Source organism: Giraffa tippelskirchi, chromosome 7, assembly GCF_054371585.1.
Source record: "Giraffa tippelskirchi isolate mGirTip1 chromosome 7, T2T-mGirTip1v1.2.pri, whole genome shotgun sequence".
Lineage (NCBI taxonomy): Eukaryota > Metazoa > Chordata > Mammalia > Artiodactyla > Giraffidae > Giraffa > Giraffa tippelskirchi.
Window position 1 is genome coordinate 136,111,495 of NC_137281.1, and position 23,542 is coordinate 136,135,036.

General features: G+C 38.5%; 1 protein-coding gene across 10 annotated transcripts in view; it reads right to left on the reverse strand.

The window, feature by feature from the left end:
• The window catches only part of PPP2R5E (protein phosphatase 2 regulatory subunit B'epsilon), a 169,879-nt gene that overhangs the window by 111,955 nt on the left and 34,382 nt on the right, over positions 1-23,542 (reverse strand). The window lies entirely within an intron of this gene.

A 23,542-nucleotide genomic window follows, 5' to 3' on the forward strand; every position in this document is an offset into this window, starting at 1 on the left:
AAACCAGTCAGACCACTGGTATATAAAAGGCTACTGCCATGGAGTCACCATAACGACTGGAAACAAAGTGGACTTAGAAATATATACTGGATGTGGCATCAAAAGCATTTACTGATAGCAACCGTTCTTTGGGGAGGGAATGAAGGTGATTTGAAAGTGAGAAATAGGAATCAATGGTGAGTATTGGTTGTCTATTTTGAACAGCTGGGCAAATGGAGGAGTCGTCAAGTAAAAAAGAAAAGAAATAGTTCAGTGGGAGAAATCAAGTATTCCACTAAGAATGTGTTAAGTTAGAGGTGTTTAGAAGACATATAACCTGAAGATGTCCGGTCAGTAACTGGACATACAAGACCAAAATTTGAAGTAAGGTCAGAGCTGGAGATAGAAATGTGGAAGCAAACAGCACATAAATGGTCTTAAAGCCAACTGAATAGAAGAGATCACCTATGGCGAGTACAGAAGCCTAAAAAATCCAACACATGTAAGTGTAGGAGAGAAGGAAGAAACAGCAAAGATAATGAGAAAAATAGCCAGAGTTAGGTAGAAAATGTCTGAAGTGTCACAAAAGCCAAAGGAGAGTATGTTTCCCCAAGGAGAATGGGGACAAGCAGCAGATGCTGCTGACAGACATGTGTCCATCAAGATTTGGAGGTGGCCTTGATGAGTAATTTCAATAAAGCAGTAAAGGTAGGACAACACAGCAGCAAGAATTTATGGAATCCTACCCTGTGGCCCCATCATTAACATAACTTTTTTTCAATTTATTTATGTTTAATTGAGGGATAACCGCTTTACGATATTGTGTTGGTTTCCGCCATACATCAACATGAGTCAGCCATAGGTATGTTTTCAGCCTCTATTCCTGCCTTCAGTTGCTCTGTGCCAAGTTCAAACTTAGGGATTCTGATTTTGGTATAACACGTCACTCTCATGTGTTGGAGAAGGCAATGGCACCCCACTCCAGTACTCTTGCCTGGAAAATCCCATGGACGGAGGAGCCTGGTAGGCTGCAGTCCATGGGGTCGCGGAGAGTCGGACATGACTGAGCGACTTCGTTTTCACTTTTCACTTTCATGCATTGGAGAAGGAAATGGCAACCCACTCCAGTGTTCTTGCCTGGAGAATCCCAGGGATGGGAGAGCCTGGTGGGCTGCCGTCTATGGGGTCGCACAGAGTCAGACACGACTGAAGCAACTTAGCAGCAGCAGCATCTGTTGGGTAGAGCCTCTGGGTTGGATTCCTTCCTGCCTGGATCAAAGGCCTGCCTATTCATTGCATGGTCTTGGGACCAGACCACAAGGTTCTACATGACATCCAATAGGAGAGGGTCTGTGAATATAATGGGTATTCTAAGTCTTGGCCTGTCTCTAATACATCGCACTCTACTTAAATTTGAAACAAAGATCATGACTTTCCCTGGAGGTTCAGTGGTTCCAACTCTGCACTCCCAATATAGAGGGCCTAGGTTTGATCCCTGGTCAGGGAACTAGATCCCACAAGCTGTAACTAAACCTGAGCACAGCCAAATAAATAAAAAATTTTTTAAAAACAAAAATCAATGAATATTTTTACTGATGAAGGTCACAGGAAATTTAAAAGTTATAAGTAATTTAGTTTTTCTTAATTTGGAATAAGTATCCAGGTGTTCAAGACATCATTCTTAGACCTTATCATTAATTTATAAAAACAATTTAAATCCTTTTAACTGGGATAATACAATGAAGACATTTTAAGTGGAAAAACTACAACAACAAAGAAAAACTACTTATGAATATAGAGTGAAAATACACATTTTTAATTATTATAGAAAGAAAAATGCATACATGTATTTTAAAACCTTTACAATAAAACAAAGTGCAGGAAAAGTTTTTAATAGCATGCATTCACTCCCTATTTTAAAGAGAAAAAAAGTTTCCAACCAAAACACTCAGGCCTCTATAATTTCACCCCACAGGAAACCCAAGCTAAAATGAAAAAAAAAAATCTAATGGAAAGTTTACAGTGGAAACTCTGACAAATGCTTAACTATAGTGTCATAAACAGCACTGCTATCATTACTTATGTCTACATAGCCAGACACAAATGCATACATCCTTCATTTCAATTAGTGGTCAAAAAAAAACAGAAGATCATAATACTTAAAGCTTATAATGGCCACTGATGAACCTAAACAAAAAATTAAAACCATAAACACAAGCTGGAGTCAGAATACTCTCAAACAATGCTTTTGCATTTGAAAGGAGGACTGACATTAATTTATATTTGTATAGTACTCAGAAGAATTTTACGGGATCCCTAAAATACAATACTTCATTTAGTGATCCTAACAAAACTATGAGTTAGGCTGACTAGGTTTGATACTAATTTTGCAACTGAGGAACCTGAGTTGCACCAAAGAGGCACAACTTGCTCAAAATTACACACATAAGAGGTAACAAGGACCACATTCAAATACATGTCTTACAGGTTTCAAGCGGCCCACTTCTCCCTCCACCAAAGTTTACAGTAATACAGTCTTTAATTAAAGGGCTTCAAATCCCTGCCAAAACTGGTTCAAATATCACATAAAATACTGTGACTTCTCAACAGACTCAGCTATTCGCCCAAGTAATAACCAAGCTTTGATGATTAGTTCTGAGGCTTTAGATGCCCAACTATACTGATGTATTACCAGAAAGCCAATTCTGACAGTTCATTCATTATGCTATTATTTTTCCTAATGAGCACACAGAAATCACTGTAAGACTGTTGGTGGTCACTGTGTTTCCAACCTTTCTTAGAAGTTCCACTGATTTCAAACCCATTAATAATTAGCAGTCATAAAGTAATCTATAAATTACTCATTCATGACATTCATGAATAAGATCATATACTTAACACAAACTTAACTAAGAGTCCACTAATAGCTGAAAATTAAAGAACAAGGTGAACCATTTAGACTGTAAAGTATTAGAGTCTGTTTTGTGACTTACACACACCAAAAAACAAACAAACAAAAAATCTAATACCTCCTCACTTTAAGATGCTTATTAACAAGTATCAAATCCTTCTTTTAATTTTAATAAGACATTTTAAACCAAAATTTCTAAATATTATCATTCACCACATAATCAGTGTAAAAATATTAATGAGATATTTTGCATTCTTTTTTCATATCTAGGTCTTCAAAATTCAGTGTATTTTTATACTTTCAGAGCATCTCCATTTGTATCAACCTCATTTCAAGCGCTCCATAGTACCACGCATGTAGTGGCCACCATATCAGACAGAGCACAACTAAAGCATTCAAGAAAGGCCCCAGGCAAAATTAGAAGGTGCCAGAACTTTGTCCTTAATGTTCTTCTTCTTCTCTCTATTCTCCACCGAGATGCCTTCCTGCTTCCCTTTTCAGGGTCCCATGCTTTACTATTCACACTCTCATTCTAGGAAACTAAGAGAGCACAGGGCATGGAAACACACTGTGACTCGAACAGCCCCAGGTTTGTAACCTGAAATGCCGTTTTACGCCGCTTTACTAGCATCTCTTCTCCCCACTGCCCATTTAACAGGCTGTTCTCAGGAGTATCCTTTATGAAGTCCACGATGTCTACTACATACCTGGATCACAGGCATGATCCAGCGTCTGCATCATTTCATAAGAAAAAGAAATTTCACCTAGATATTAAGACAGCATTTAAACTACTACTTCACCTCTGCCTCAGCCAAACTCAATACACCATCTAAAAGCAAATATGCAATACAACAACATTAAATAATACGAATAACTACCATTTACTGAGCACTTGATATATTCTAGGAACTGTCAATCTGCTTTAATGATAACAACAACAACAAAAAATAGCAGATAATGTTCTCTGTGGTTTACAGAAATGACCTCCCTAGTATTCTTGGGCTTCCCTGGTGGCTCATCTGGCAAAGAATCCCCCTGCAATGCCAGAGACCTGGGTTCGATCCCTGGGTTGGAAAGATCCCCTGGAGAAGGGAACGGCTACCCACTCCAGTATTCTGGCCTGGAGAATTCCATGGACTGTATAGTCCATGGGGTCGCAAAGAGTGGGACACAACTGAGCAACTTTCACTCATACCCACACATACACCCCCCTTTACAAATGGAGAAACTAAGATCCGTAGAGACTACGCATTTTGCCCAAGGTCACACTGGCAGTTAGGAAGAGTCCAGTACCACAGCCTCTGCTCTCTCTTCATCATGAGTGAGTAAAATGGGCTAATTTAAGTAAAGCGCTCAGAACAATGCCTGACACATGATGAACACTCCATAGTACACTACGAATTGTTACCAGTATTACTCAATCTTCCTAACAATCAAATAAACTCCTAAAATAAAAACATGAGAAAAGAATATGGAAAACAAGAGGAAGCTGAGAAGAGAGAAGGCAACACATCCATAAGCGAAACCTCAGGAAAAAACAAGTCAAAGCTTTCAGAAAGAAAGGCCAAGTTCAGTGATCACTGTCCAGAGTTTTATCTCTTTGTAATAAAATGTCATCTTCTATTATTTTACTGATTCATTTATCTTTTAAAAAAAATGCAATAATACTAAAAGGAAATGGGAAGGGGAGAAGAGGAATTAGGAAAACGAGGGAAAGAGAAGTTAGATACATTATCTGTAAAAACTAACTGCCAAATAAATCCTCATTTTAAGGCAGGCTCTCTCAAAGAAAATGTAAGTGTAGGTAGCCTAAGGTTAAGTCACTATCCACTACTGACTCCTACAGAAAAAAAAAAAGCACTTAATTAACATGCATACTCGAGTTAAAAATCCAAAAATTCATTGTGAGAGACACAATGAATCCCAAGTGATACTGCTCTTATGCAAAACATGGGTAAATGAATCAATATGATTTAGCTTTGAGATCCTTCAAACACCCTCGAGGCTGTTTTCCCATCTCAAAAGTGGAAATAATAACAACAAAAAAAGACATAGTTCAGTTTCATTTAATATCTGGCTTACTGCTTGATCATGTGTCAATACTACTAATAAAACAAAAGAAGGAAAAATTGAATAAAGATTTGGATACCATCGATGTGGACACCTACCCCGTAGAACTGAACACTGAGACTACTGTTTTCAACGTGCAGAACAAATAAATGGCAACTCTGGTCTTCAGCAACCTAATATCCAACATCCAACCTTTTTTTAAGAATAAGGAAATTGAACCCTAGAGGGGGTAAGTCCAAAAAAGCCAGATGGTCAATGGAAAGCAGGAACTTATAAAGAAATGTCATACTTAAGAGTAGAATCCAAGTTCCCTCACTGACTAAGTGTTGCCTCACCGTCCTCATTCAATGGGAGAATTATACCACTCTCCTAGCAAGCTGATAAGAAATAAAGAAAACAAAATGTACAACATTAGCAAGTAACAGGCGCTCAGTAAGTGGGAGACAGTGGTTTTAGTTAGTCCAACCTCCTTGCAAGTGGCTCAGTAGGTGACAGTTATCACAGCTACTATTATGAATACAACCTTCCAGGAGACAAGGACTGTATCTGCCTTAGACAGTGGGTACAGAGCCTGGCATAGAGTAGCTATTAAATACTGGAGGCAGGGAGGAAAGAAAGAAAGATTACACAAATAATCAACAGAGGAATTGATATTCAACACAGTTCTTCAAAATTCTGTCTAGAAGGCACTTAATACCACATGTACAGTAACAATATGTGCCATTTCATTGTTTTTTCAATCTCAACTTAGGGAATTGCAACAGCATGTATTTGTAAATGAAGCAGAATAGAAACAACATAAATAAGTGCATCTAACATATGAAATATAAGTTCTACTTCATTTAACTTTTATATTGGTTACATGTACCCTGTTGCATTTATGGAGAGGCCCATATATTGCAGCCAGAATGCAAAATGAACCTTTTACTGGAGGTGGCAAAAAAAAAAATCAGAAAACCACCATCTTAGATTTTATAGGATAGTTTCACTCTTAGGTGAATTGTATTTTTCAATAAAAGTAAGAGGAAGTATATTAACTAAATAGTATCTGAGTTTTATACATATGTGTGTCAAATACCATGAAGAAAAATTAAATATTTGCCAAACCCTAACTTCCAACTACTGCTTTGGAAAGTACAAACATGGTACCTACATGAAACCTAGAACTTGAAACATACATTCAAAAGAGCACCAAGGAACTCACCTTACAAAACTCAAGTGACAGTAAAATCATATGGTCTAGCAGTTCTAAACCATAGTAACTTTTTTTCCCAACCAAAACACAAAAACTTACTATAGTGAATAGTAAATTCACTACTTTACTATAAACGCAAGATAAATTCTGAGCATTCTTATTCTTTTGTGAGATACCACAAAATAATCGTATGTCTGAGATTCTCTACAGTGAGGCTGAAGTAGCAAAGCAAATTGTACCATGAGCAACCCTCTACTGAACTCTCTAAAAAGAAAATTCAGAGGCTAGATCTATATATCACAAAAGCCAGAGTTTTGTTGTAATTTATGCCATATGATACCAAACTAGGCAAAAAAAAAAAAACAAATTCATTAAATGCTTAATATTTACCCTAGGTTAAGTTAAAAAGCATATAAGTAACACATTTAACTAGAGGGCCAGGAATCTCTTGGGTGACAACAGCCAAGCTGGCTAAGGCAGCAAGCACACTCTGAGTACAACCATTCTAGGGTATGAGAATCCATGAGAACTTGACTGTATCCCTGATTTAGCATAAGAGCATACTAAATCACTTATCTTCTCTAGATCCTAATCTCCTTCTGGCTAAAGAAAACATTAAGAACAATATCTGTCTCCAGTCTGTTATTCCCATACTTCACAACAAAGACAAAAACACACAGAGACACACACACTCTGAGCTCTTTAGAAGATTAATTTCCCTCTAAAGTCTACTTGTCAAGTGCTATTCAGGTGACAGCTCCAGCTGTCTGGCCCCAAACGGTCTCTTCTATTCACTCAACACCTCGCTAAATGAACTGACCCGTTTGTTTGCCTACACTTAGGAATGAAGAGCTGAACAAAACGTAGTCTTTGATACAACAGAGTAAGACACGGCTACATGTCAATCTAAATAGCACCTAGCACCGCACTGACATCAAATTAGAAACCCTTTTGACAAATCCTAACTAAAAATACTGTCTATAAGGATTAAAGAGCCTGAAAAAAATTCTCCCTGAGCCATCAAGCTAGTAAAATGAAATTTTCCAACTAGTAAAATGAAACGTGTGAAGAGAAAACCAATACATATGATCAAATATTGTTAGTTTGAATTAAATAAAACAGTAAATTTTTTTATATGTCAAAAATGATCCTAGGCCTATATGAAATATAGGCAATTTCATTTGGTTCAACCTAAGAGAATGCCTTACTTTGTTAATAGCACTAAGACTAATAATATTAGTAGCATCAAAGGACAGTGGTCTCAAACCAGAATACACGTGAGAACATTTTCCACAGAGAATTTTTGCTTTGTCTTATTTTACTTTGTGTTTTGTATTAAAATATACTTAAAAGGAAAACAGTGTAATAAATCCCCATATACCCATCATCCAATTTCTCTTTCTGACATTCTCTAAATGGCAATATTTACAACATCCTGGAAATTACACGCTATGCAATTGTCTAAACATACAACATAAACTTGTCAGAATCAATTCAAAAATTCAATGTTCTACAAAATTCTGTCAGGTTTATAGACCAAAAATATTTGAAAACTGCTGCCATCAGGCATGTGTGATCCTGGACGCCATATAGATGGTATTCTCAAAGCATGAGTTTTGGTGAAATATTTTCTTAGTTGTTTAGTTGTTGAGTTTTGGCTTATATAAGAAAGAGGGGTAAATATATGCTGGCACAAAATATCTCTCATCGACAAGGACAAAGTAACTAACAGAGTAAGTCAGTCTTTTACAAAATAAAACAATTACTTGAATACATAAAAATCCTGAAAAGTATTTAATTATATTAACTTCTAGGTACCACACAAAGGCACAGGTATATACCTCCTGGCAAGTCTAACAGAATATACTATTCATCAACAGCTTAACTTATCCAATGCCTGCTGTGACCTGGACCCTGGCATATTTCCTTCAACATATATTTCTTGAGTACTTTCTGTGCATCGGACACTGCTCTAGGCAGTGATGATACAGCAGTGAACAAACAAGATGAAGATTCCTGCCCTGATGGGGTTTATGTTCTAGCAGATACTATTATAAATAAGAAGATTAGCTAGTATTTTAAAGGGGGATAAGTGCAACAGGAAAAAGAAAAAGAAAGCAAGGAAAGAGTAACGGGAAAGGCAGCAGGGTTACAATTTTAAGTAGGATGAGCTCACAGACTTGTGGCCTAGACAGACATTTACCTAATTATGACATCAATGTGATAATGCGTACTACGTGAGATCTGATCGAGGCTCAGTGGGAAGGACGAGGCCCTTAATTCTGCCTCTCAGAGGAAGGAACATCTGAACCAGTTTTTGAAAGATCAGAGGCATGAGATGACAATGGGCTCTCAATGCCCAGAGGACAGCATGTGCCATGGCCGGGAGAGGAGAGCTAGGAGCGGGCAGCCTCCCAGGATGAAGCCACGGCTGATGTGATGGGGGAGGAGGCAGCTGAGAGTAAGGCAGGCAGGGGTCAGAGCAAGGGGGTTCCGCCTTCGAGGGGGTGCTTTCTACCACGGAGCTGCGGAGCTGCACTACTGAAAGCTCATACAGGCAGCTCTGAAAGGCAGCTTCATGTGGGGCCAGCAAAGAAATGAAAAAGCAGAGGCAGTGATGGGGAAAGGAGAGGACAGGACAGACTCAAAACATCTACTGAGCAGCTAGAAGCAGAAAGACACGGAGCCCAAACAGATGCAGTGAAGGCCACAATAGAGGTGAAGGTACCACTCCCTAAAATGGGGACATTCAGAAGAGATGCTAAAGAGATTTGGGGCACGCTCAATGTACAGGACCTGTGAAAGGGACCATGGAGTGGCGAGAAATGCAGATGTGGATTAGAAAAAATTCTAGCCTGGAAATATAAACTGAAAAGTCTGGGAGGTACAGCTGAAGGCATCAGAATGGATACTATCCATCTTTCTCTCTCTCCTCCCCTCCCCTCCCTCTCTCCTGTGCTCTCTCTCACATACATAGTATATACATACACAAGTATATCAATTATAAAGAGAGCACCAAGATCTTCTAATCACTCCCTTTTTCAGAAAGAAGCAGCCTGCAACAACACAACTATTAATATTTTTTTTATCTGTCTTAAGTGCACAGTGTCAAACACAATTACTCAAAAGCAAAAAAGCAACTTCTTAAGAATGAGGCAACTACAAGAATGAGGCTATTACAGATAGTTTCCAGAACCACAAGAAACAATGTTATAATTCAAACCAAAGAAAAGTATTCAGAATCTACTCAAAAGATCAGGAAAGCCAGACACAACAAGGTTCTAACTAGGCCAAGTACATTTGCTGAGTCCTTCACAGTGTTCTCAAGCTAGTCAAAGATACAGGAAGTTTAAAAATACTACCAGGGCACCACCAAGTTCAATTTTTATAGCCTAAGATTTCAATAATTCACCATAAAAATATATAAGCCAAATTATTTTAAATTTGCAGGAGACCAAGGCAGCAAAGAGCTGCCTCATCTCTCAGTGGGAGCACCCCTGAAAACACTCCTGTAGGAAGGGACAATGTAACCACATTTCTTATTTTAAAAGTAAAAACTTTTCAGCACTTTAGAAGAAAGGAAAAAATAATTTTTCTCCTAAGGCCATTATTATATCCAAACTCAACCATTCATTTCTTTGAACAGCCTTTTCACCTGTTTTGCTTTCATAAAAGTAAATGTTCCGTCCAAAGTAAGCATCAACTCCTTTTGTAACTTTTGGCTTAAATCTTTCTTCCTCAGAGAAGAGAGCTACTGCTACAGTATGCAAGGAAAAACATACTTTTTACATACCTAGTTCAATAAGATGACTATGAAATGTGAGCGCTCTTTTCCACATTTTTCTTACTTTTTTAAAAAGCAGGGGAAAAAAGTCTACAGGTGTTTCCATTATTAGTGATATATAACTTGTGATGCATATATGCAGATGATACCACCCTTATGGCAGAAAGTGAAGAGGAACTAAAGAGCCTCTTGATGAGGGTGAAAGAGAATGAAAAAGCTGGCTTAAAACTCAACATGAAAAATACTAAGAGCATGGCACCCTGCCCCATCACTTCATGGCAACTAGAAGCAGAAAAAGCGGGAAAGTGACAGATTTTATTTTCCTGGGTTCCAAAATCACTGTAGACAGTGACTGAAACCAGGAAATTAAAAGACGCTTACTCCTTGGAAGGAAAGCTATGACAAACCTAGATAGCGTATTAAAAAGCAGAGACATCAGTTTGCCAACAAAGGTCCACATAGTCAAAGCTATGGTTTTTCCAGTAGTCATGTACAGATGTGGGAGTTGGATCATAAAGGAGGCTGAGCACAGAAGTACTGATGCTCTGAGTTGTGGTGTAGGAGAAGACTCTGGAGAGTCTCTTGGATTGCAAGGAGATCAAACCAGTCAATCCCAAAGGAAATCAACCCTGAATATTCAAGGGAAGGACTGATGCTGAAGTTGAAAGCTCCAATACTTTAGCCACCTGATGTGAAAAGCTGACTTACATCAGGAAAATACTCTGATGCCAGGAAAGATTGAAGGCTTACATCAGGAAAAGACCCTGATGAGGGGAAAGATTGAAGGCAAAAAGGAAAATGGGGTGGCAGAGGATGAGATGGTTAGATAGCATCACTGACTCAATGGACTTGAATTTGAGCAAACTCCAGGAGATAGTATAAAGGACAGGGAAGCTTGGCATGCTGCAGTCCATGGGGTCACAATGAGTCAAAATGACAGCAATTGAACAGCAACAACAATTTGTGATGAATCTATGGTTGTGTAAATACTGACAAACATTTGTGGTAGAGAAGCCTCCCAAAGGCATTTCCTCTAAAAAATATGTCCTCATTACACTTTGGTATTACCTATTCTCTCCAACTCCCCTTTTCACTTCTCTCCTCTCCTCCTCACTTTTCTCCCTCTTGCCCTCTCCTAACTTCTGGCTCTTCCACTATCTCTTTCATAAACACACACACACACACACACACTCTTTAAACATTTTCCCAGGAAGCAATTTTTTTTCCATGATGCTTGTAAGTGAAAACATTTGTACAAACGATAGGTTCTCTAACAAATACCAAAAGACACACTCTTCTCAGTAACAAGTCTCTTTCTTCTCTCTACCTCTCGCTCATACAAAAAGATCTATTATCTATATACAACAACATTCTTAGCTTCAGATGTATGCATGTGTGCATGTTAAGTCGCTTCAGTCACGTTCGACTCTTCGTGACCTTATGGACTGCACCCTGCCAGAGTCCTCTGTTCATGGGATTCTCCAGGCAAGAATACTGGACTTGGTTGCCATGCCCTCCTCCAGGGGATCTTCCCAACCCAGGGATCGAACCCACATATCTTAAGTCTCCCGCATTGGTAGGCAGGTTCTTTACCACTAGCGCCACCTGGGAAACCCCTTGAGATGTATACTAAATTACATATTTAGTTTATTTGTGCAAATATACTAAATTCTCACCACAAACTGCTTACCAACACCATCATCTGGGATATAGCAGAATATGAAACTAGAAATCATGAGATCCACTATGCTCTACCATTTCCTTCCCCTTTCATTTTCTTTCCTATCTCTGCTTTCCTGCCTTCCTCCCTCCTGTATAAACTCTAAGCCCCAAACTGTTACCCTGTTTCAGCTAAAAGACCCCAAGCAAGTCTTCACTCTCCTTGTTTTGGCCCTGTACCCCTCCAGGCTCTATCCCCATCCATCCTTAGATGCCCCTCTCAAATGTCATTTTCAAAGGTCATGAACCTTTTCTGGTGATTTGCTCAACCTGATGTCATCCTTCCCTGCCTTTGAAGTGCAGGGGTCCCTTGCTTGTAACTCTCACTGCACTTAAGTAGATTACAGGATGCGATAATATCTGCCCTCTTGGAATTATATTTAATTGTATTTGTGCCATGTAGCCCCTATGAGACCAACACAGAACGTGAATAGAGCTGAGTTGTCTCAAACCCACTTTTTTCTGCAACAAATAATTTATTTTATACAAGTATTCTCATCTCTCTGTCACACACACACACACACACACACACACACACACACACACACACACACACACACACACACACACACACACACACACACACACACACACACACACACACACACACACACACACACACACACACACACACACACACACACACACACACACACACACACACCAGTAACTATGTGTGGTGATGGATATGTTAACTGCCTGACTGGTAATTTCACAATGCTTACGTATCAGAATGGCACATTGTACACTTTAATTAAACATATAATTTCTATTTCTCAATCATACTTCAGTAAAAAAAAAAAAACCAATTGTGCAGTCCAATACAGTAGCCCACATGTAGCTATTAAGCATTTGAAATATCAGGTGTTCTAAGTGAGGTGTGCTATAAATGTGTAAAAAAACACATGAGATTTCAAAGACTGAGTATGAAAAACAGAAATAATTCATTTTATATATGTATTAAAATGATGATATTTTAGATACCTTGAGTTAAAGAAATCAAAATTAATTTTATGTTTCTTTTTCCTTTTTTAAAAATCTAGTTACTAGAAAATTTTAAATAATGTATGTGACTCACGTTGAGGTCTGCATCTTATTTTTACTGGGAAGCACTAAACTAACACAAGAAACAAAAGGAGACAAATTGCTACAACAAAAAACAAAGAGGAAAACTTGCCATTCCCTTGGACCTGGAATAGCACACAACCATTCTATTCTGTGATCATAAAAGAAAGCCAGTCATTCTCTGTTCTTCAATAACCTGACTTACAGCTTACTACCTCTGAACAAGAAGTGCTGCTGCTGCTGCTGCTGCTAAGTCGCTTCAGTCGTGTCCGACTCTGTGCGACCCCATAGACGGCAGCCCCACCAGGCTCCGCCATCCGTGGGATTCTCCAGGCAAGAACACTGGAGTGCGTTGCCATTTCCTTCTCCCAACAAGAAGTGCAGGCAACCTTAAATAAACAGCACACTGAAGTGTTACACCTTCACAGACACTCCATACACTTAGCTTAAACCTAAATTGTCAGGAAAAAAGAAAAACGAAGAAAATACCTTATTTTTCAATCAGAGAGCTTCCTTTTTATTCAAAAGAAAACGCTGTCATGAGAGGCTCTACCCTAAGCAACTGTTCTTTCCTGTTAAGGACCCCAAAATTCCTATCTGTTTTTCTCTTACATGATGGCTAATCATGTAAAAAATGCGGCCAAATATAAAGGTGCCCTTTAAAAACTTCTACTGAACAAGCATATTCCACATTATGACTCTGAGGCCTCTTGTGAAAATTTTTAAAGGGTCACAACAGGTTTAAATTAACCCCACAGAAAGAATCTGGCATTTTAAAAGGATCTGATGACTCAAAACATTCTTTTGGACTCTCCCAGCCTCTTCACTGGAAACGCACTCCGGACAGTCATACCAGTTAGTTTTCTTTTACAGTAACCCAAGTCAAGTACAAACTTGAAATGTGAACTAAAGATAATTACTCTAGGCTCTCTCCTTCTCAGGTGTTTTGTTTTTGTTTGTGGGAGGATTTTTGTTTGATTGGGTTTTGCGTTTTTGTTTGTTTTGTTTGTTGGGGGGGGGTTGTTTTACTTCTCCATTTGAGTGGAAAGTAACAGCAAAATAAAAATAGCCAATTCCAAGACAGAAACTACCAGAGTCTCTTCACTGGAACTTAGAAGTCGACTCTTTATACCAGGCTTTACTTGGACAAGTTGTGCCTAATTCTGCCTGTCTCTACCTCTGAGCAAAACATGAAGAAGCTAGACATTCTAACAACAAAGTCCCCAAAGGTGGCTAAGGGCTAACCAGATGGTCATCTGCCCATCAGCCACTCTAAGCAAAAAATTCTGATATATTAAAGACAGACTTGGCATGAAGCAGCAAGAAATGGGGGTACAATTTAAGAAATCAAATAGCTGTTAAGGCTAAACACCCTAACCTCCTTGTATAGAGCTGGGTTTCTCAATTTTGCACTATTGGTGTTTAGGGCCAGAAAATTCTTTACTGTAGGCAATGTTCTGTGAATTGTAGGACACTTAGCAGCATCTGTGGACTGTCCACCCACTAGATGCTAGCAGTGACCTCCTTCCCACGTACCCCGACCAACAAGCTGTGACAATCAAAAAGGTCTCCAGACATTGTCAAAGGTCCCTTGGGAGACAAAAAAAGTCCCCAGTCAAGAATCATTGGTAGAGAGCAAAAGCACCTGTAAGTCAAGCACCCAAGTCAACTTCAAAGAGGTAAGAAATCTCACCAAATTGCACCAAATCAGAGGCAACTTTCTCTGCATTTAGGTAGGGTGAAAAGTTGTACTCAAACAGCTGGTCTTGCACACCTGGTAAGAAGTACTTCTGACAAAGTCTCTGATACAACCAAACACAGGGGTCACAATTTAATGAAGTACTCTAGGGATCGGAACCAGCCAAGCTTCAGATACAAGGTTCTTCAACTATAGTGGAAGTAAAGCTTCCTGCCTTAGTAACTAATTTAACTGGTAAACATTTTTATTAGATTAACCAACAATGATTATTCAGAAGACATGATGTTCTAACTCCTAAACTCAGATGCTTATTGTCTTAATATGGTTTTAAATAAAAATAAGATACCACTTTGTGACCCATATAGTTCAGGCTTCCCCGGTGGCTCAGCGGTAAAGAATCCACCTGCAATGCAGAAGATGCAGGAAACGCAGATTCGATAAGTAGGCTGGGAAGACTGTCTGGAAGAAGGCATGGCAACCCACTCCTGTATTCTTGCCTGGAGAATTCCATGGACAGAGGAGTCTGGCAGGCTACAGTCCACAGGGTCATAAAGAGGCACTTCACAACTGAAGCGACTTAGCACGCACACACACACAACCCATATAGTTAGCAAAAAATTAACAGGACTGAGAACATCCAGGGACTGTGGGAAAATAGGTATTCTCCAATAACCTTCCAGGAATGTAGACTGCAACTTGTAAAGCAATTTGGCAGCATCTACCAAACTTTCTTTTTTACTCAAAATTCCACTTCTAGGAGTCTATCCTACAGATATACTCACCTCTACACAAGGAGAGGGATGCATAAAGCAGTTCCCACAGCACTGTTTACATCAGCAACAAATTAGAAACACTTCAAATGTCAATAAGGAAATAGTTTTAGATAAATTAGTGTATATGCACACCTTGGAAGACTGTACAGCCATTTTTCTTTAAAAAAGCAATAAGACAAACTTTTAAGTGGGAAATAAATGGACAAAGAAATATATATAGTGAGAGAGAAAGTATGGCTTCATGTATGTGTGTGTGTGTCTGTGTGTGTGTGTGTGTGTGTGTGTGTGTGTAGATACAGACAGAAAAAAGTCTGAAAGAATATACACCAATTTGTTTTGATTTTTTTGACAAGTATGTGTTCTTTTAAGCCACTAATAATTTTCAAGACACAAATTTAAAGCTAGACTTGAGCTATCTTCATTTTTCAAATTTAAGGCTTATTAAAAACTATTTTTTCTGTATGTCACTTTTTCGATAAATCAAGCTTTGTGGATAATCCTATATCACACACTGCGATGTATTAGAGTCCACCGTTTGTCAACCACAGTATGTTGACATTGCTGAGGCTTCAAAGTAGTCACGTAAGGCTTAATTCACTTTGACAAGTCAACTTCAAAGAGGCAAGAAATCTCACCAAGATGCCCTCTTGAATCATAGTCAGTTGATAACTAAGAACATAGTCAGAGGGAAGTATTTTAATTTAGCACAATATTTTAATTTTTATGAAATGTTAATAAATGTTTTATTGTTTAATTTAGCAGACTCTGATCTTATACAAATTTAAATTTGCTTCTAATTTTACTTTTCAATTTATTGATCTAAATGATCCATACTTATTGATGTGGCTTTTCCTCTTCTACTTAAATCTTCAATGAATAATCAAACATCTGAAGGACTAACAGACCTGATAATTAATAAAAATTAAAACCTCAATTCTAGATTTAGAGTAACAAACTATTTTATCTGGGTGCACAGTAGGAAAGGTACTTTTCCAAAAAAAAATTCTTTTGGTTCTAAAATAAACGAGCAGACACTTTTCAAAACAAAATGTCAAGCATGAACCATAATAGCTATGGCCTTTAAACCATCTTAGCACACCACGCTCTACCCTCAGCTCTAACCAGTTTAACTGCTTTTAAATGGAACATTCTAAATTGTAAAAATAAACTGTATTTCCTCCTGTTTAAGTTTTCCCATTTTTCCAAGATAGTTTAACCTTTATTAGGGCATTTATCTCAAATACAGTATATCCATAGCTCAGTCAGTAAAGAAGCTGCCTGCAATGCAGGAGACCTAGATTCAATTCCTGGGTCAGGAAGATCCCCCTGGAGAAGGAAAAGGCAACCCATTCCAGTATTCTTGTCTGGAGAATCCCATATACAGAGGAGCCTAGCAGGCCACAGTCCACTGGTCACAAGAGTTGGACACGTCTTAGTGACTATAACGATGATGATATGATATCACTTCTAAATTATTTTATACAGAGATGCATAAATGTGACCATGATACTATTTCCTTTCCACTGAAAGAACAATATAACAAGGAACCTTGAAGGTCTTTATTCAATTAGAATGCTGGATCTGAAGACTGGATCCATGGGATTTTGTAAAACCTGGGTCTATATCAAAAGGCTACATACAATCCTCTTCTTTCTTGACACCATCAAGATAAAGCACCATCTGTAGGTAAACCACAATCCTTCATTCTCCAAAGGTAACTAACAGTGTACGGGGTAAGGAACCGGGTATAAACACAGGAAACTGCTCAAAGTTTACCCAGAAACTGGAAAGGTAACTCGATCACTGCAACCTGTCATAAAACACTGCTTCTTTCATGGCCAAAACACACTCGGTTTAATGGTACCACCTGGTATTGTTCAATATTTCCTTCATCACAAATATCAATAAATCTCATTTCCTTACTCACTTAGAAGACAATACATTTGGTGAACTTTTGGCAATAACTGAATTCAGTTTCTATGGCTTATGTTTTAAGTACAATGTATCATTCGGTCAACAAAATAATCATCTTAGAAAAGAAGTTAGTATTTTTTCCTTATGAGTTAGATGGCTTTTTTAGTATCAACCAAGTTTTGAGAGCTTTTTTGAATGTCTGTCGTTTTGTCTTGAGACTGAATGCCCTAAATCCATTAGAGAGACAAATACTGTGGGTTTTATTAAGTGAAAAGGCAAAGCTTGCTTGAATTGTTTTACTTAAGACAGCAACTGTTTAATACACATATTTATAAACAAATACATAGTATCAGATGGTTCATCTAAGCATTTCACTACGTTCTTGACATAGTTTTAGAGAAGAATGTTTTCCAAGCTTCACATATATGAACTTTTGCAAGGTTTTACCGTGTTTGGGGATCTTTACACGCTAGTAATTTTATCATTCAAGAAAATACAAGGACAAATGTTATTCTGAATTCAGTATGTATTTTTAAATAAATCTATCCTTTATTAATCATAAGCATCTATATACATCTGAAAAATACTAGTACAATACATTTATGCCCAAGGCCTATTTATTTAGTCTGTAGCTTAGGGGTTTGCATAGATGACTGAACCCCTTACAATTACTACATACCCCTCATCTTTTGAAGGCCACATTTGGTGAACCATTATTGGCAGAGAATAGGAAACACAAAACTGCCTAGGTACAAACAGTATAGCTCTTTAAGTATCTGGAACCTGAAGTGACAATTTATTGTATGTCAGGCATGAATACACTATTTCCCTCTAAAATTACAATTCCAAATTTAAATTAAAAATTAGTCACAAAAATCATTTACATACAAGCATTTACTTCACAGGCAATTTTTAAGAAATGCAATTACTCATAAAAAGGCCTCAGGACACTCTAGAACATGGAACATACCAGCTTCCATTTCCACCACCAAGAGAAGGTTGATTTTAGTCCTGAGCTATGCTGCCCAGCCAGACCATCTGTAACTAAAATCTTATCAAGACTTTGAAGGTATCACAAGTCAGAGCTGCTAGTGAGAGAGACAAACACATTATAAAAATGCATAAATACACATCATAAAACAGCCACCTCACCTTGAAACTAGAAGAAACGTGGCAGCAATGACAAGAATGGGGAAAGAGCAGTAACAACACACATTTAGTCATCTCTCTGCCCTATCCTTCCCTTACAGCGCCCAGGGAATTGACCAATGTTTGCTAGCATCTTGTCCGTTACTAATGAGAAATAAACCAAGGAATTTTCCCTCTGGATAAGCTCGAAAAGACCATCTATTCGGGACCCATTGTCTCATTTTACAAATGAGAAAACCCAAAGAACATTAAGTGGCATGTTCCAGGTCATTCAGCCGACTGATATAGCAAGTGGTAGCCCCAGAACTTCTGGTTCCTAGCCTAGTATCTCTAGCGTCTTACCTGGTATTTCACAATCCCTCTTGAATGTCCTAATCTAGATGTGATTTGCATTTATGTTGACAACTATTTTGACAAAGATAACTACTTTAAACAGACATTTCTCACGCTTCATTTTACTATCCTACAGATCATTTCAACTGAGCCTCAGAGTTTACCCATCTATGGAAATGGTGGTGGTGGTGGATATGCTTTTTTGGGCACTATGAATTTTTCTTATAGGAACATATCTCCTCTTGGATTTTGGAAGTCTGTGAAAAACAACTGTGTCCAAAAAATCAATTTCAAACACAACTTTCCAAGAAACAAACTTCCTTTAATGAAGTCCAACTTGGTTTTCAGAAACCAATGCCTGAGATTTACTTTACTTTAAAATCAGATGGGAGCATCACCTCCCATTCAAATAAACACATCAAGGTGCCAAATGAAGATGCATACTTACACCGAAAAATGTTGCAGGTTTTTATGTTTGGGGGGGTTGTTTGGTATTTTTTTTTAACCAACTAAGTCTTTGTAACAGGAAATAGTTTAAGACTAAATTCTAAACTCTGGAGTTAGAACACTAAAACTGACGTGAATGACTTTTATACACTTTCAAGTAAGTTCTTAACAACACATAAACAATAAATACTAATACAGAAGACTGAAAAACGAATTAATTAGAAATATGATAGATCATACCACAATAACAACAGCTAAAATTTATAGAATATTTATTGGGGACAGGTACAATTTTAAGTACCTTCCACACATTAACTCATTTAATTCTTAAAACCCCATATGTATGTACTATAATTATCTTTTATTTTACAAACTAAAAAATCCATGCAGAGACAAATTAAATGACAAGTTCACGGTTAAGTTCTAGTAAGGGACTTAAATTCAGGAAATGAAGCTCTGGAATCTGTATAGAAAATGCCAAGAAGATACAAAGATGGTAGAAAATGTACATGAAATGTCCAGGATATCTAGACAAATCTAGAAGAGACAGAAAGTAGATTAGTGGCTGTTTGGGGCTGGGGGAAAGGGATAGAAAGTAGAATGGAAAGTGACTGCTAATGGGTATAGGGTTATTTTTGAAGTGATAAAAATGTTCTAAAATTAGACTGTTGGTGATGGTTACACAAATCTGTGACTACACTAAATACGAGTGGATTGTATGGATAAACTATATGGTATGCATATCATAGTCAACCCACGGTATCCTCAGGGAATTGGTTTTTGGACATAAACCCCACCCACATATCAAAATCCATGTGTGCTCAAATCCCATATACAAAATGGCACAGCATTTGCACATAACCTATGCACATCCTCTCTTATACTTTAAATCATCTCCAGATCACTTGTAATAAAATGTAAATGGCTATATGCTGCTGCTGCTGCTGCTGCTGCTAAGTCGCTTCAGTCGTGTCCGACTCTGTGCGACCCCATAGACGGGGGCCCACCAGGCTCCCCCGTCCCTGGGATTCTCCAGGCAAGAATACTGGAGTGGGTTGCTGTTTCCTTCTCCAGTGCATGAAAGGGAAAAGTGAAAGTGAAGTCGCTCAGTCGTGTCCGACTCCTAGCGACCCCACGGACTGCAGCCTACCAGGCTCCTCGGTCCATGGGACTTCCCAGGCAAGAGCACTAGAGTGGGGTGCCATTGCCTTCTCCAAAATGGCTATATGAATAGCTGTAAATACAATGTAAATGCTATGTAAATAGTTGCCAGCATGAAGTAAATTCAAGTTTTGCTTTTTGGAGCTTTCTGGAATTTTTTCTTTTCCTGAATATTTTCAATCCACAGTTGGTTGAATCTGCAGTTTTGGAACCTCAGGTTTATCTCAATAAACTGTATCTCAATAAACTGTTTATCTCAATAACGCTGTTTTAAAAAAAGAAAAAGATGAGACTTCCCTGGTGGAGCAACTGATAGGAATCCACCTGCCAATGCAGGAAACACGGGTTCGATTCCTGGTCCAGGAAGATTACACATGCCATGGGGCAACTAAGCCCCTGCTCCACAACTACTGAACCTGAGCTCTAGGGCCCAAAAGCCACAGCTGCTAAGCCCAATCACCCTTGAGCCTTTGCTCCACAACAAGAGAAGCGACCACAGTAAAAACCCCATGTACCACAAGGAAGAGTAGTTCCCACTCACTACAACTAAAGAAAGCCCATGCACAGCAACAAAGACCCAGCACAGCCAAAATAAATAAAGTGAAAAGATGGTGGTGAAATATATTCAAAACTGAACCATATTCAGTAGAAAAAAATGGAGATGATGGTTATATAAATTGCTAGTATTAGGGAAAGCAATTTGAATTCTCTATTTTTGCAACTGTAAATCTACAATTATTTTAAGTTCTGTTTTGTTTTTTGTTCTTTTTGTTTTTAATGAAAACATCAACACAGCATAAAGTAGAGGGTACCACAGCTAGAGGGAAGAGGGCCTGCCTCCTAACACCTATAACTTCCCTTACCTAAATAATAATGATGATAATCCTCATCTTCCTCCCTCTCTCACATGCCATGAAGACCAAATGAAACGTGATGTGAGGAGAGAGAGCCAGGACAACAGCAGAGATGACCACTGGAGCAGACTCCAACAGATGAGTTAACTGTGACTCAAAACGGTTATGCTGTTGCTAAGGGTCATGCACAGGGCAAAAACAGCAAACCTCCAAAGCCTGTTCTCTTCCACTACCCCGGACTCCTTCTATCAACACAAGAAATCTTTGTACTGGCATTAGTCAGCAGTTAACCTGGATTCCTTCTGCCAGGAAGACGGGAGGGTAAGAAGGGAACTGGAGAAAGGTACACATTAAGTCATAAACCATCATCCTCCAAAATGCAGAGAAGCTGAGCACGAGCATTCTCTTTCCTCAAACTACAAGCAAAATGTTCTGGCTCAGATTCCAATATTAAAAAAAAAAAAAAGTCAGTGGTTCCCAAATGGGTGGTCTATTGAACCAGAAGACAATGACCTAATATTCCAGTAGCACTGCTTTATATTCTTTGTATTTCAGTCTTGTTACTCAATAAGCACTGAACTAACCAAGACACACACTACTAACTGGCTAAGTCAATTTCTTGATGTGACTTGAAAAAAAGGCAAATTAACATAAATTACTCACAGTTGTAGATAGGATAGAATTAGCCCTTACCCCAAAAAATAGGAGGATCAATTTAAAAATAAATTCAGAATGATTTGTATGACCATGAGCCCATATAAATAGTCACCCCCTCTTCCCCGACCAAAAGCTTGAAGAACATAACAACAAAATGTTTGAAATTGTAACCATCTCTGGAGCTGAGAGTAGGGGTGATTATTTTTATGTCGTTCTATAATGTTCATCTGTATTTTCTATGATGATGTGTGTGACTTTTATAACTGAAAATGTTGCCATTTTTGTTCTTCTTTTTTCTTTTTCAGAAGAAGACCAAAAAACACATTCAAATATTCACATAGGAATAATCTGTATATTTGGAAGGTGGGGGGGGGGATCTGAAAAAACTTAGCTCAAGGCTTCTAACTGGAATCATTATGTAAAAATAATCTCCTTTAGCAACTGTATATTTCATAAGACAATATTCAATCAATAGTACTTTAATTTTAATGGTTATTAAACATTACTCATCATATACTAAATTATAATGGAAATGAAGCAATGGTGGCAAAAGAACTCTAAAAACTAAAAAAGAACATTCATCAAATTTAAGACTCTGTGACTAATCTTAAATCATTTGTTATTACAGTTATTTCCTAAATAAAAGATAAAACACTACCACTGTATTTTTGCTGTATGAAATTGATAAAAATATTAGAAGAAATAGGCTGAACATAAACAGTTAACTAGGTGCTATGGAGAACATAAAAATCTAAGATTATTTCTACTTTCAAGGAACTGAAAATATTAATAAGAGAAATGGGCTATTTTTTGCATTAAAACACTGTACATTATGCAGTGAGTGTAAAATCTGCAAAGCTCTATGTGGGAGCTCTGAAAAGTATGCTAATAAGGCAGTCCAGTATATGGGAATGGACCAATGAGCAATACATACCATATATCAAGAATTACATACTCAAGGAGCTTGGGCAAGATGGCAGAGTAGGAAGATCCTGATTTCACCTCCTCTCACAGGCACACCAAAATTACAACTATTTACAGAGGAACTACTGATGAGAAAGACCAGAATCTAGCAGAAAAGATCATCTACAACTGACAATACAAATAAGAAGGAAAGGCTGAGTTGCAGTATAGTCAAAACCCATATACTCAGAACCCATACCCCGAGTGGGCAACCCACAAGCAGGAGGATAATTACAATTGCAGAGATTCTCCACATGGAGCAACAGGTCTGAGTTCCCACATCAGGCTCCCCAGGCCCAGGGATCCTGCACCAGGAAGACAAGCCTCCAGAATGTCCCGCTTTGAATACCAGCAAGGCTTACTTTCCTGAGACCCAGAGAGCAGTGGGAAACAGGAACCCCACTCTTAAGAGCACATACAAAAACCTCACACACTCTGAACCCAAGGCAGAGGCAGTAATTTGAAAGCAGCCTGGGTCAAACCCACCTGTTGATCTTGGAGAAGCTCCCAGAGACACAGGAGGCAACTGGAGTCCCCCTGGGGACATAATACATTGGCGGCAGTCATCACCGGGAGCTCATTCTACCGTGTGGACACTGGTGCTGGCAAGCATCATTTTGGAATCCTCCCTCTAGCTTAATAGCACTGGGGACCTAACCCCGCCTACCAGACAAGTACTAAGCCAAGCAATTGGATGGGCAGGGACACAGTCCCACCCACCAGTAGGCAGGCTGGCTTAAATCCCCCTGAAACCATAGCCCTGAACATGGGCCCTGTTCACCAAAGGGCCCAGGACCCAGCTCATGCACCAGTGGACCAGGCATCAGCCTCAAATCCCACTGGGCCTCAGCCCCACCCATCAGTAACAC